This window comes from Suncus etruscus, chromosome 2 (genome assembly GCF_024139225.1).
Source record: "Suncus etruscus isolate mSunEtr1 chromosome 2, mSunEtr1.pri.cur, whole genome shotgun sequence".
Classification (NCBI taxonomy): Eukaryota; Metazoa; Chordata; class Mammalia; order Eulipotyphla; family Soricidae; genus Suncus; species Suncus etruscus.
In genome coordinates this window covers 148,145,712-148,159,816 of record NC_064849.1, presented here as the reverse complement: position 1 = coordinate 148,159,816, position 14,105 = coordinate 148,145,712, and the positions used below count along the sequence as shown (strand labels likewise).

General features: G+C 31.6%; 1 protein-coding gene and 1 non-coding gene across 2 annotated transcripts in view; both read left to right on the top strand.

Moving 5' to 3' along the window:
* The window catches only part of ARRDC3 (arrestin domain containing 3), a 689,774-nt gene that overhangs the window by 53,169 nt on the left and 622,500 nt on the right, over nt 1–14,105 (top strand).
* LOC126002575 (small nucleolar RNA SNORA51) lies at nt 9,850–9,982 on the top strand. The gene has a single exon (XR_007493261.1). It is a non-coding gene; the product is annotated as a small nucleolar RNA SNORA51 (small nucleolar RNA).

The window sequence follows — 14,105 nt, the reverse complement described above, 5'->3', positions numbered from 1 at the left end:
TCAGGAATATAATATGATATTATTAAGCAAATGATTGAAATAATTTTCGACTACAACCTTAAGATCAGTGAGTTCACAAATCATATAATCTATGAATTTAAGCTCTGTACGATGATGTATATAGGAATTTACAATGAGTAGAACAATTTATAAGGTCTAGTCAATGTGCAATGTGATAACTTCTATATCATTACAGCTTTAAATAATTTGAATTATATTTCCAAAGCAAGGACTTCTATTAAATGTTTATATGCATTAAAAATACCAGGAGAGTTTTTGGAGGAATCTCCATATGGCTTTCCAGAAAGGTTGAACTAGACAACATTCCTACCAGCTCTGGATAAGAGCTCCTTTCTCTTCACATCCCCGCCAACACTGCTTGTTATCATTCTTTGTGATGTGTGCCAATCTATGTGGTGTAAGGTGGTACCTCATAGTTGTTTTGAAATGCATCTCTCTGATGTTTAGTGATGTGGAGCTTTTTTTTTTCATGTGCCTTTTGGCCATTTGTATTCCGTCTTTATCAAAAACTGGAAATTGAGCTCCCATACAATCCAGCTATACCACTCCTTGGATTATACACTAGGAACACAAAAATACAATACAAAAATCCCTTCTTTACACCTATATTCATTGCAGCACCATTTACCATAGCAAGACTCTGGAAACAACCAAGATGCCCTTCAACAGATGAATGGCTAAAGGAACTGTTGTATATATACACAAGGGAATATTATGCAGCCGTCAGGAGATATGAAGTCATAAAATTTTCCTATACATGGATGTACATGGTATCTATTATGCTGAGTGAAATAAGTCAGGAGAGAAAGATGCAGAATGGTCTCACTCATCTATGGGTTTTAAGAAAAATGAGAGACATTCTTGCAATAATTTTCAGAGACAAAAGAGAGGAGGGCTGGAAGTTATAGCCCACTTCATGAACCTCACCACAAACAGGGATGATTTTAGTTAGAGAAATAACATATTGCAAACTATCCTAACAATGAGAATGTATGAGGGAAATAGAAAGCCTGTCTAGGGTACAGGTGGAGGCGGGGTGGGAAGGAGGGATATTTGGGACATTGGTGGTGGGAATGTTGCATTGGTGATTGGGGAGGGGTGTCCTCTTATATGACTGAAACTCAAACACAATCATGTTTGTAACCAAGATGTTTAAATAAAATAAAAAAAAACAGGCGAGTTGTTAATTTAGTTATTAATCATTTTCATGTATCTGTAATATTTTAAGCAAATATTTTAGGTTATTTATATTGGGGACATTAGCAAAAATGTCTATTAAAAACAATCTCTATTCAAAATTTAGCACTTGATCCAAGAAATTAGCAGAGGGCTTGTGGGGTAGAGTTGAAATCAGGAATCTGAGGGTATTCTTGATACTAGAAGTTTTGAAGGAAATGTAGAGGAAATTTCCTCTACTTTCAGAATAAGTTTTGTTTTATGCTAAAATACAAAAAAATATTTTATAACAATATATTTAGACAGAAGCCAGAAAATGATATGTCTCTTGCTATGTTGATTTTAATTTTTGTATAATCTTATAGAGGTCATGTTTAACTCTAAACTTCAGCATTTCAATTTTTAAAACAAAAATAATTATTTTTGCTGTTTCATAATACTGTAAGATTTCAGAAAATATTGATATTATTGTTAAAATACAAAAAATAAGTGCTTATGATCTATATGAAGTATCTTAAATAAGTATTTTGACCAGAATTTACAAGTTCTTATACACTTAATTCTAAATTAAGTGTAACTTCCAAAAATTTTAAAAGCATGTTTAATATTTTCTTCACAAAAATACTGGATAAAAGTAAAGCAATTAATCCTCAAATTCTGCATTTATTTTGGAAGTATATTTTATAACATATATATACATATATATACACACATTCCCAAAGAATATGCCTGAGAAGAATATGTTTAGCAGTCATGTTGCTCTTACTTTTTATGCCAACAATAGGTTTAAAACTCTACTTTCGATCAGTTTTGCAAGTAAGAAAACTACTGGCTACTGGACTTTTGTTTTATTACTTCAGAGTGTGGTATGATTATTCAGAACTCACACTGCTACTTTAGAAAGATAAAACTATAATAAAAAGTCTGAAATGAAAACTGTAAATTATAGTATTCAACCTGCACCAACAAATAATCCACTTTACTTTTTTGAATATCTCTTGTGCTTTAAGATTAGGACAAGGCATCAATGTGAAAAACAATAAAGTAAAATAAATACAGCTAATAAGACTTATTTTTATGTTATTTAAAATTTTATTAGAGATAGTATTAAGTAAAAATGTAAACTATATACATATTCATATCTGTGTTTAGATAGCTCTCTTATTAGGCATCCTATACATGACATATAATTTATATTTACTTCAAGATAAAACAGAATTCTCAGAATAAAAGTTGTGATTACATTAGATAGGATTTTAAAAATTAAAATTAGGAATGTAATATTTTCAAATTTCTAATTTAATTACAAATATATAAATAAATTGATCTAACTAAAACTGGTTTAAGTAACTCTTAAGGAATGTAAACTTACTGGGAAGCAAGAATCCTTACTTTCATATTCTAAGCTTCCCCATAGTTTAAACTTGCTAACAATTATACCATAGATCTTAATCAAGGAAAGTAAGTAAGCTTTCTCAGTGGAGCAAAGAAGCTCACTTAGAAATATTTTCTGTACTGAACACTTGTTGATTATAGTGGGCTGGCTTGGACTTTATAGTCATTTGCACTATGGTATAAGATTACAAAATTCCTTCCATTTGTAATCTCACCTCATCAAATATTAAATGATTTGCATGAAAAAAAAGTTGTCATAGCCGCAAATAATTTAATACTGCCCTCTAGAGGCATTGTAATAGCATCAAATTGTTTTCTTCTGTTGTGGTTTTATTACATTTTATTTCCTTAAATATAAAAGTGTAAATATTTGATAAACCCAGGAAGAGTTAGTTGTCATAGACCTCTAAAAGTCACATCAATTACAATTAATTTTTGTAGTAATAAAACTGTGTTTAAGAATTTTATCAATTTCAGGTTATAACTGTTTATTCAAAATTTTATTTTGTAAAAGTTTTGTAGCAGTTTATAGCATCAATGTACATATTTGAGGGTTAGATGCCATGGTTTTTCTGTGAAACCCTAAAGTTCATGGAGAGGAATAGTCAATATAAACAAATTGCTTCCCAGAAATTACATCTGATTAAATAAAATATTTAATAAGTATAAAATATATTTATTTCTAAGAAAAAACAAGAACAATCTTTTAAGAGTATAAATAATGGATATTTTGCTTAAAATATGAGGTAGTAGAGTAGAAAAATAATTTTGTTTAGAACTGAATTCTTGAAATACCTTGACAGAAAAGTGTATTTAGAAAATTTAGATCTGCCCTAACATTTGCTATGTAAAGAAAAATAATTTTCTTAATTCTTATTTTTATTCAATGAGAAGAGGAAATTCAGACACCTGGGGATTTTGTGAGACAATATTGCTTTAAGTTGAAGATTAGAGATCATTTACAAAAATTTGAAAGTAATAACAACTTAAAAGTTTTTCATAAAATATTTGTGATTTGAAACCCAAAGTTTAAAACATAGTTTAAACAACATTTCATTGTTTTCTATAAAAGACTGCAAGAAGAAAAATTAAACTTCGATGTTAGAAAAATTTATGTATTGACTATTGTCTTTTTTGTTGACAGAGGACAACACTATGAACAAAGTACAAAAATACCCAGCAGCATTCAAGGGTTACTCCTGGCTCTGTGCTCAGAAATCACTCCTGGAGGCTCAAGGGACCATATGAGATGCCAGGGATTAAATCTGGGTCCTTCCAGGTCAGATTTGTGCAAGGCAAACACCCTATCGATTGTGCTATTGCCCTGATAAAGAATAAAATCTTTTTTTTTTTCTTTCCTGAAATACAAGTAATAGGATAGCCTGTAGGGAGCTTGCCTTGTAGGAAGCTTGCCTTGCTCAGGGCCAATTTGGATTCATCCCATATGCCTGCCCCCTACACCAGCATGGCCAGGAGTTTTTCCTGTGTGCAGAGTAAAAGAGTAACACCTAAGCATCAGGTATCACCCCCAGTAAAACAAAACAACAAAAATGATCCTCTGAAGTGTTAGATGACACTCTGTGTTTACCCAAAACAAAGGCATTTCCCCATTTTCCTCTTTTCTTTTCACCTATTCCTTTGATATGTAAAAGTACCCCTGGATCTCACTTGACCCTCCCCAGCCCAGTTGAATTGGTATTGGTCAAATAAAGAGAGGTGTTTTTTTGTTGTTTGTTTGTTTTATTTTTCCTTTTTAGGCCACACCATTTGACACTCAGGGGTTACTCCTAGCTATGCACTCAGATATCACTGCTGGCTGGAGGTGGGTGGGAGGGGGAAACCATGTGGAACTCCAGGGGATCTAACTAAGGTCCATCCTAGATCAGTTGCATGCAAGGCAAAAGTCTTACCACTCTGCTATTGCTCAGGCTCCGAGGTGTTGGTTTTTGCTTGGTGCACAGACTAACCATGAGACAAGAAGCCAACCTGACCCCACGATTCTTTCCTGACTGGCTTGGTTTATTAATTCTTTGCAGCTATTCTTCTTCAAATTTGCTCAGCTAGGACAGGTAATACCGTGCCTGGAGATTTATTTCACACTGAAGGATATATCTTGAAAATTTGGTTGCTGACAAATTAATAAAATTTTAAATCTAACTCAATTTATTGAATTTATTTAAATTTCAAAGACTCGATTGATTAAAATTATTTTATCTGAAAAAATAAATTCTTTTAATAAGTATTCATCTTGATTATAATCAATGATTCAGTATTCTGCTGGAGAAGCTAATATTTTTCGTATCAATAAATTCTATATATATTGAAGTATATTTATAAAAAACAACATTCAGAAAAAATATTGTCAAATTTTGATATTTTGGCACTATTCAGAATATTCATCAATAGTGGATACTATTCTTTGCATGTGTGAAGTACTGGATTTGAGATCACACAACAGCAAGAAAAAATATATAATCATATAAATAATTTATGCAAATTAAAAGTAAATATAAGTAAAGCTATTTATATTTGAAAATAATATCTCACCCTTCTAAAGTATGAATGGATATAGTACAAAAACCCAATGAAATGAGCACCTCACCAAAAATATTCAATACAGCTAGATTATTATTATTATGATTTAAAGGAATAATAAAGAAGTTCAAGGCAACAGGCTAACTAATTCATATTCTTGAATCCAGTGTCGCAAGAAATGTTAAAATTACTTCACTAAAGAACAGGACAAACTTTCTCATGTGTGAGTATTGCAGTCTCTAATTGTGCCTCTACTAATTTAATAAAAGTATTCTTATTCCCAGCTTGCTAAGTGATTTTATACATTTTATAGTGAATTAATGCATTTTTATATTGGTTAAAATCACCTGACAGTAACCACAAATTGAATTTTATTGACTTATTTCCTAGTAATTCTGTTTCTGTTTCTATAAATTTTGTTGGATCAAGTAATATGAAGTAGTTTTCTTAAATGGCTGCCAAAGTAGCAGACTGGAGTTAGAGGGAACATGGGAATATTGGTGGAGGGAGGACATTGGTTTTGGGACTAGTGTCAGAAGAATGTATGCTTGTTAATGAATATTAACTTGCTACATTTTTAGGCAACAATACAAATTATAATAGTTAACTAATATTTCAATGGATTTTGTAGAAAAAATGTAACATAGTTTGAAAGTTTTTCGGTTGTTTTCTGAAAGGTTTAAGAAATGTTAGCATTCCTGGGGCTGGAGCAGTGGTGCTGAGCAGTGAGCCATCTGCCATGCTAGAGTTAGCTTAGGACTGACTGAGGTTCAATCCCCCCGGCGTCCCATATGGTCCTCCAAGAAAGGAGAAATTTCTGAGTGCATATCCTGGAGTAACTCCTGAGCATCACCGGGTTTGGCCCCACAAAACAAACAAACAAGCAAAAAGAAATGTTAGCATTCTTAAGTTTACATATAGATTTTCTTTCTGTTTGTTACTTTCTTTGAATCTTCTTCCTTCTTTTATTTCTTTTACTTTTTTTCCTTCCCAACTTTTTCCCTTATTTTTCATTTTCTCTTTTTTATCTTTCTCTTTATCTCTTTCTTTTTATCTCTCATTCCTTCTGAGTATTTTTCTTTCTTGTATCCACTCAGGGTTCTCAAACTTGCTTACCGAATAATTGCAATAAAAATCGCACTAGTAAGAAAAAATAAATCCCATTAAACATTCGCATACCCCGAGCAGTTAGCTGACCATTCTGTTCTTTCTTTTGTTTCTTTTTTTAATAAAATTTTCTTTTTCAGGCAAAACCACGTAACTTGAAATAGCTGGTCTTCCCTCCAGTTAGAGGGGGAAATAAGGGAGGCCTCAAGACCAAACAGGTGCAAGACTACTAAGTAATAGGTTAGATACAGAGGGGACCACATATTCTAGCCGCCCTGGGGGTGAGGGAAGAAGAAATGGGAGGGAAGACAAAAACGGACGGGTAGGGAGAACAATTCGGTGATGGATGGGAATCCCTCCTGATTTTATGTAAATATGTACCTAAAATATTATTGTCAACAATATGTAAGCCACTATGATCAAAATAAAATTATATTATAATAAAAAAAAAGATAAGCACCACATAAAAGCCATGGTCTTGAGATAAAAAACATGGCAGAGCACATAAAGGAAGAAAAGAAAAGGAGAAAAATAAATAAATATAAATGGACACAACAACTTCAATAACCACACCAAAACAAAGAAATCGACAAAAGTTAGATAAATAAATAAAAAATTGTTTTGTGCTTTTTGCCTTTTTTTTCCTTCTTTCTTCCCCCCTGCACAGGCACAGTAAATATTGGGGTCATTCGGAAAGGAATTCCCTTGGCCTAAGAGATACAGGGTTTCTCCACCCTTGAAGTATATTGTCATGGGATTAACTATAGACTCCTTTCAGGTTCATTTACTCTCCCCTTGGTGCTTTTGTGGTGTATGGAAGACTTCTGCTCCGTCCTGGGTGATAACATCAGACCTCTGTATCTAGAGATCTCGGTATCTGCACAATTCAAGGAGTGGAAATTATGATGCTAAACATTGATTTCCGTTAACATTGAAGTCTAAATTTGTGTTTTCCTATGGGGAAACAGCATAAAACAAATGAAGTGTCCCAGCTACATTGTCTAGGAATTTAAGGCACTATTATGGACACTGGTTTTTGTGGAGCATATTCTAAGCTGCCAGGTCTCTTAGAAGTAGGAAATGATGATGGGGGGGGGGATACCTACAGTCACTCTAAAATGTCCTGGTGATACCAGCCCAAATACTGGCATACCCCAAAGACCAGCATACCTGGACTTCGGTCAGATTGTGTATCTGAAATAATCATAGAGTGATAAAACAGGTCCAGAGTCAAAGCAGCAATAATGGATAATAGATACAGCAGGAATGGATTTGGTATAGTTGGGGATTGGCCTTCCCTCTTCTTACAAGATTATCAGCTTTCAGCTCTGTAGCTGGTATACCCTGATTTTTCATTACTTGTTTTTTATCTTATCTAAGAAAAAAAGTAGTCTATGGAGCTGGCCCAGTTTAGATATGGCTGAAGTTTGTTATTTTTATAAATAATTCACATACTAATGCTGCAGAATTATTAACAGTACTTCAGAAAATGATTTTATTTGTCTAAGTTACCTGAACAAATAGATCCTAAAGTAATTTGTACTTTCTATTTTATCTCTTGTCTTAAATTCAAACTCATTTTCTATTATGAATGAATATCCTTCTGTTCTTTTTTTGAGGGAGCAGCTAGGATTTGGGGCAACAACCAGAGCTCCTTATGTTTTAATACGGTCTTTATGCTCAGGATTCATTCCTGGAGGTCCTCAATGCATAATATGTGAGACGGAGAAAGTAAAGTGGTTAGACACTTGCTTAGCACTCAATCTACTTCCAACCTGAGTACCCCATGCCTGAGTGCCTCTACCCCATCTTTGTCCCCAACCAGGAAAAGTTCCTGAGTGTAGAGTCAGAAGTTAGCCCCAAGAGCTGCTAATGTGCCTGGCAGGAAAAAAAATTATTAAATATATTTTGTTCATTTTTATTAGACCTAACTCATCATATTTATATTAAATTTCTCATGATCTGCTTCATATGTTTTTCATTTACTCCCACTACATTTCCACATACCCAAGGCTCCAAATATACTAATCATTAGAAGTTAAATTATTGGATCAGGCTATTTTATGCATCTTTGAATTTGTAATTGTTTTTATCTATATTTAGACCATTTCTCCTGTGCTTACTTTCTTGATTTATGTTGTAAGTCTCAGTCCAATAACAATCTTCCCCAGGACTTCTCTGGTTTCTCCATGTAAGAAAGTTATCCTGTCATTGTATTAAAGCAGCAACATGTGTTCTATTATTAGTCAAATGAGTATATGCAAAATGATTAAAACAAAATATGGTACAGTGAGTATTTATCAACACCATCCTCTAATTGTAATAACTGTGCTATAGTATAAACTATAGCCACAGACTTATTTGTATATTGTTAAAAAATACTATAAGTGGTTACTTAATTTTGCCTACCTTTTTATCTATCTCCTACTACTGAACCTGACATATTGCATATAATAAATAGAACTCACTATATAGAAAATATTATTCAGAGCTAAAATATATATAATGTCAGAGCAAGAAAATATTTTTTTTCTAAATTATCATATTTCATAATATATGTATTAAATGTAAAATGAAAATAGTAAAATTTTAATGTATTGATAATGAATCTTTATAAAATCAAACAACTGTTTATCTATATTTATGAAATTTGGGGCATTTTTTGCCAGTCATGTATCTATAGAAAGTGTGAGACATTATTAAGAATACTTTAGGAAATGACTACTAAACTAAATGTCACTAAAATTATTTTAGTGTCTTTTATAAACTTTCAAGGTAATTTGCAGATCACTTTATTCAAACCTTACAAAGCACGTTGTTATTTTCTTTCCACCTCACTGCCCAACATTTTAACTCTATAGAAATCTTCCTGTCTTTTATATTTTTTTACTCTTTTTGACATTTCAGTCTCCTTTAACAAAGAATATTTTAAGAGTTCAAGTCTACTTTTGCCACGCTTAGAGCTAGGAAAATGAATGTGAAAAATAAAACATAACTACTATCCTTACAATATTATTTCATTTTAAAGTAAGTGAGAGTTTCATTTAAATATGACTAACATTTATATTGTCTGATGGTTGTTAAAATCATAGTCATTGTATTTATATATAAAAATTCTCTTAAAAATTTTTATTTTGATGTATATAGGCATGATTATAACCAATTATGAAGATTATGAAGATTTTTTTTTTGTGTGTGTGTGTGTGTATTGTTGTGGTATTTTAATTACTTTTTTCACATCCTCTCTCAAACTGAGTTTGGAAGCCTCTAGACAGGACTCTGCCTATTTTCAGTATATTTGATTTTTGATTGAGAAGAGGGCATATTAGGTGATGGGTATTCCCCTGATTTAATGTGAATATGTACCCAAAATACTACAGTGAAAGATATGTAAGCCATTATGGAAAAAAAAAATTGTGTTTTTAATCAGAAACTTTCTTTGACTTACATGTATTATTATTATATTAATTATATTATATGTTATGTTATGTCACTATATTATGTTATATTAGTTTACCTTATTATGTTAATCAATTTTGTCCTTTAAATGAATTCTTACTTAAAAAAAAACAACTTTAGTTTGCCCTGAAGAAAAAAAAATAAAAGATAAAATAAGGCCTCCCAATTCTTACCACAGGCTGTGTTCTTTACACTGGCTGTATAGAAAGAGGAGGTACAGTAAAGGCACCCCATATACACCTCAACACAGGCCCCTTGCCGGGTATGTATTGTGAATTGGGGGACAAAAAAATAATGAAGATTAATTTTAATTCCAATATAACAGTTCCTAACTATAAGATAATACTCAAATGAGAAATTTTGAACCTTAAGTAGATCTTAAACATTTCTTAGATATAATTACTCTTCAAAAGTTATGTATTATCTTTTTTGTTACAAAAACACAAAGACTAAAATGAGCATATTTTTGAAGTTTATACCATTAGACTTCCAGGAAATGTTTATTTACACATTTATTCTGGTTTAGTTGACTATTATTGCCAAGTAATTTGATCTTAATTGCAGTCTATAAAAATAAGAATTCATATGTAAATAATCTTTTCAAAAAGAAAACAAAAAATAGCCATAAAATATGAAGAAATGAGCCATGTCATCAAAAGATTCCCTGAGAACACAACCAGAAACTGGTCAGAAATCTTATACAATTCTTCTCAGTTTATCTCTTATTTGAGATATTTTATCAAAATAATCACTTGCATCCTTGAAGATGGATGCCCCAAATCCCATGGTCTTAGCAAGATAAAAAAATCAGAACTCCAACTATATCCTAAAAGAAGTACATTATTTTAGAGCTTAGTTGAAAAGCTTTCCATTTTCACTTTAAATGAGAGGTTAGTTATGGGTTTGTTATTTAGGAATTTTATTTAATAGAGCTGTTACATATACCCCACCTTTACTAAAATTTTATCATGAATGAATGTTGGTTTATATGAAAAGCTTTCTGTATTTATTAAAAAGATAGCTCTTATTTTTCTGTTTGTTTTTGTACTATTGCATCTATTGATTTGTGTATGTTAATGCATTAGTGCATTCTTAAAATAAACCCTGCTACTTTATAGTGAATGCTCCTATTATTGCATTGTTGAACTTGATTCCTAGAATTTGTTTGTTGAAGATTCTATATTTACTTTCACAATTGATACTAGTATTTATATGTTAATGTTTGTTTTAGTATCAGTGTAATAGTTGTTTCTTAAAAACTATTTGGAACAATTCCTGTTTATCTGAGTTTTGGAAAAGCGAAATATAATCAGTAGTAGAATATTCACTTTTACTACTATTCAATATGCTATTGGAAATCATAGCCATATCAGTCAGGAAAAGAAAAGACATAAGAAACTCAAATTGTAAAAGACATAAATCTATCACTACTTAGAGATGACATGCTAATATAAATAGAAAACACTAAAGAGTTTACAAAAACAATGTAAAACTATAAATTAATATGTTAGAGTGACCAGATAAATTTTAAAATCTTATTTGATTTCTATATTCAAGCAATGAACTAGGGATAAATTAAGTCAAATTTTAAAGCTCATTTTATTTATTTATTTATTTATTTATTATTTAAAGCTCATTTAAAAAAATAGGACTGGAAAGAGTCAAATAGAGTACATATTTTTATATAGGACTCAGATTTAATATAGGACTCAGATTTAATAGTTACTATCAAGAACAATTTCTAAACAAAGAGGTATATAGACTTTAAACAAAACAAATATCAGCAGTCAAAATCAAATTAGCAACAATGTACATTTTGTTGGGTTTGGGGCCACATTCAGCAGTGCTTAGGGATTAGTTCACGAAGTGCTCAGTGGACCATATGGGATACCAGGATTGAATCCACGATCTGCCACATACAAAGGAAATATCCAAATTGCTCCAGAACAACAAATCTGTGATTTCTATAGGCGTTTTTTATTTACAAATGTGGGGGTTCTTGTGTCAGGGGTCTTTAGTACACAAGTGCTAAACAAAACTTGTATATGCAAAGCACAAACTATTAAACACTTATGATATTAGATCAAAACTACAATCACCAGACTTTGAAAAATGCCATTCAAGGTATGTATTGGCTGTGAAGGTGGAAAAGAGAGGGGAAGGAGGAATACAGAACACTATTGAGAGACATTGACATTGATGATGGAATATTGTATGAGTAAGACTCAATTGTCAACAACTTTGTAAATTATGGTTCTTTATCTAATTTTTCAAAAAAATAACCTGCTAAAAATAAAAACAAAAAGAAATCTGGGTATTCTGACAGTCGTTTTTGGTACCTATAGCTATAGAATTAGAAAATTCATAGCTATTATTTCTATGAAGACATCCTTTGTTTCCCTCTATTTATTTTCTTGTATACCCATCATTTTTAAGGTTCTATTTCTAGTCAAATTTGATAGTTCATAAGATTCATTATTTCTAAATCTTATTTCTTCTTTTTATTCCATTTTAGTCATTTCTAGAAATTTTTGTTCGTCTGAGAGACTGATTTTGTGTAGTTGAATCAACATTGGTTCATGGCATGCTTCCAAGAGAGATTGAATTATACTTTCTGTGGATATTTATATTTCATTTATTATGTTTCATATCCACCAATTTTATGTATAGATATACTTGTGTAGTCATTATCTTTGTTAACAGACTCCCTTCTCATTGCCTCCATTTTCTTTATTCCACTGATGTTTCATTCATTTATTATTTTTATTCAATGCACATATGGACCCAGATATAGCTTCATTTAGTTATCATAATATTATGTAAAGTTACTAAATGTTATTGATTTTATACTTCCAATTTTAATATATATGTTCTTCTCTTTGACCTATTATGCCCCTCTTATATTTTAAAATCAGTATATGTTTGTCATAAAAAATCTATATTGGTAAATATCTTAAATTTTCAATAACACTATGGCTTACTATAGGTCTTCAGAACAATGTTTTCATTAACAAATACCCAAAACTGGGGCCGGAGAGATAGCATGGAGGTAAGGCATTTGCCTTTCATGCAGAAGGTCATCGGTTCGAATCCCGGCGTCCCATATGGTCCCCCGTGCCTGCCAGGAGCAATTTCTGAGCATGGAGCCAGGAGTAACCCCTGAGCACTGCCGGGTGTGACCCCCCCCAAACCCCCCCCCCCAAAAAAAAACAAATACCCAAAACTTACTTTATAAAATATTTTAAAATTATATAGACTTTCAATTTTTTATTTTTATTTTCTTGGTTTCTGGGTCACACTTGGCAGCTATCAGGGGTTACTTACTTCTGGCTCTACGCTAAGAAATCACTGCTGGCAAGCACAGGGAACCATATGGGATGCCAGGATTCTAAACACCATCCTCTGCGTGCAAGACAAACACCCTACCTCCATGCTATCTTTCCAATTCCAGACTATCAATCTTAACTAACAAATAAATATTATCTGTTATTGTTTGTTTATTTATTACACATTTGAATAGTTATGGGCAAAAGAGTCAAAAATATAATCAGATGACTAGTAAAACTTATAGATTATTACTTGCTATTTATTTCCTATTTAAACAAGTCCAGTTATACAAATTCTTTTTTTCTCTGTAATCCAGAATATTAAAGGCACCATTAAATGATGATAATCATATTGTATGGGCTGTGATAAGTACTAAATAATTTAATTACTATATTTCCTAGAATATTCTCAATAATTGTTTACTTCCTTTACTAGAGATATTACCTGAAGAAATAAATACAACTCATTCAGAAAAAGATCAATTAAGAACCAAACATAGAGGCATTTTAATTTATGATAAAGAAATTAAATAATATTAACCTAGAAGACTAAGAAAATAGTGTAGGAAGTGACACAAGATAAAGGATGTTAACCAAATTTGGCAGATGGAAAGCAGATGGTTCACTTAGCCAAGTGGAAAAAGCTACATCTGAGAAAGAGTACCTAGAAGAAATGAACAGATTCCAATACTGAGAGAAACTCAGACTTTGAAAAACTAGTTACTTTTTAAAGCTATCATTTCTTTCAAAAGACTAGAGAATTGTATGTTTAGACAGACAGGCTAATCAGAGATGAAGACCTGGAGATGCCAGGAATGGCAAAGGAATTCTCTTGCACTTAAAAAGTCAAGCCCCATTCTCATTGATCTCATCACTATGGTTCAGAAGTCCAAGTTTATGTTAGCAAACTCTGTTATCCACTCCAATTCTATTAATGGACCAGGAAAAAAAATTGAAAATAAAAATATGTTGAAAGGTTCTTTTATTGAGTAGAGTCTTTCAAAATATCTTTAGTAAAGGCCAGAATAATCAGTTAGTTGTGATTATGTAGAGAATTTACTTAAAAATTTCATAATAACACAGTTA